The following is a 1,899-nucleotide window of genomic DNA, read 5'->3' as shown; positions in this document are numbered from 1 at the left end:
GGGGGGGCGAGAGGGTATGTTGTGCCCTCTTGTACTTTAGCCTCTCAAATGACCCTTTGAAATCTCCTGTTCAGCACTTTGTGACTTCTTATTTCTTCCTATTGCTTTAGCTACTCTAAGTTCAAGGGAGAGTTTCAGAATCTCTTCGGTTGGTTTTGAGAACTTTACAAAAGGTCATCATTCTTAGGGATGCAAAATTCTTGCCCTATAGCAATTTTTAGTATAATGAGGAAGATAAGAAAATGATGATGCTGACAGGTAGATAATTCCACTATAATGTCCTATAGAGTTGCTATGAGTCAGAATGGACCCACTGGCCGTGAGAGAAAGACAAGGTAGACAGTGAGGCATAGATTAAGAAGGGATCAGATAAGGTTCCAAGAGAATCCAGAAATGGGACCAGGTTAATCCTGATGGAGAGGATTAGGAATTTTCATGGAGTAGATAATGTTTTAGTCGAACCCTGATAGGTACACTCAGAATCTATAACAAATGTAACCAACCAACAAACAAAAACCAAACAATAGAGTTCTCTTCAACTCATGGCGACTTCATGTGTTTCTGAGAACTCCGCTCAAATCTGTGAGCCACCAGACACAGACCTCCAAGTCTTCCTTCGGGGGCACCTCTGGGAGTGTTTGAACTACCAGCCTTTACTTTATTAGCACAAGGCTTCAGCATCTATATATCAGTTATTTCATTGTAATCAAGTTACACACCAGCAATGATGTGCCCTTTATTAAGATATACACACAGCGAGACATTCATATGCTTGGTGCATGTTGCAATTTTAATAATTAATTTAAAAATACATATGTAGGCTTAGAGCAACAGGGAACTCTATTACAGGCTATTTAGCAACGTCCCTGCTCTCTACCCATTGACTCCCAGTACTACCCTCCCAAATGTGACAACCCCAAATGTCTCCAAGCCCAATGTCTTCTGGGGGCCAAAGTAGCCTCTAGGCAAGGACCACTGATTTGCACAAACAAAACATGTACTTACGACAGAACCTCCTACCACCATTCCTTAGCAGGTGGTAAGAATTGTAAAGTTCATGACCTTGATTTTCCTTTTAGGTTCCTTCTTCAATGGGTCTTAACCACATTTGAGTCAAGTAAGCCGTTGAAGATCTGTTGAAAGCTGTTGACTCATTCTCAGGGAAACACACATGCTCACACCATGTTGAATGCATTTCCAGAGTATTTACATAAGGTTTCCTGAGACTTCTGTTTCCTGGAGCTTATAGAAAATGGTCCACATTTTCTTGCTGGGTGGGTAGCTGGAAACTGGTGTCTAGAAGATCCCTATTTTGCAGCCTCTTTATTTGCTTAAAAAAACAAACTAAAAAAACATTGCTGTGTCCAACTCAGAGCAACGTAGAACTGCCCGGATGGTTCCAAAGCTGGACTGCTTCTGGAAGCAGGCGCCCACATCGTTCTCTCACCTGGGAGCTGGTGGATTGGAACTACCAACCTTTCAGTTAGCCGCTGAGCGCTTAACCACTGCACCACCAGACCTCTACGTACTGAGCACGCCTTAAATAAACCAAAACACACTCACCGCCATTGGGTAGATTCTGACTCCCAGGCGACCCTAGAGGACAGGGTAGTGACCCTAGAGGACAGGGTAGGTCAGACAATCAGGTGAGAAGTTCCCTTTCTCTCCCCGACTTCGGCCAGTGTTCTTACATTCACCCAGCAAAAGACAAAACACTGATCCCTCTCCGTTCAGGTTGTTCTCTGTGATTGTCCACATAAATGAGGAAAGAGAGAGGCAGCCACGTAACAAAGCGGGTGACACGAATTCTTCATTGTGATTGTTAAATATACTACACACACGTGCAGAGTATGTATCTAAATTTCATGGCTAAGAAAAAAGGAGCCCACCCCCACCCCA

The sequence above is a fragment of the Echinops telfairi genome, unplaced genomic scaffold (assembly GCF_000313985.2).
Source record: "Echinops telfairi isolate 266 unplaced genomic scaffold, ASM31398v2 ScPeMD7_23;HRSCAF=83, whole genome shotgun sequence".
Taxonomy (NCBI): domain Eukaryota; kingdom Metazoa; phylum Chordata; class Mammalia; order Afrosoricida; family Tenrecidae; genus Echinops; species Echinops telfairi.
This window is presented reverse-complemented; position numbering follows the sequence as displayed.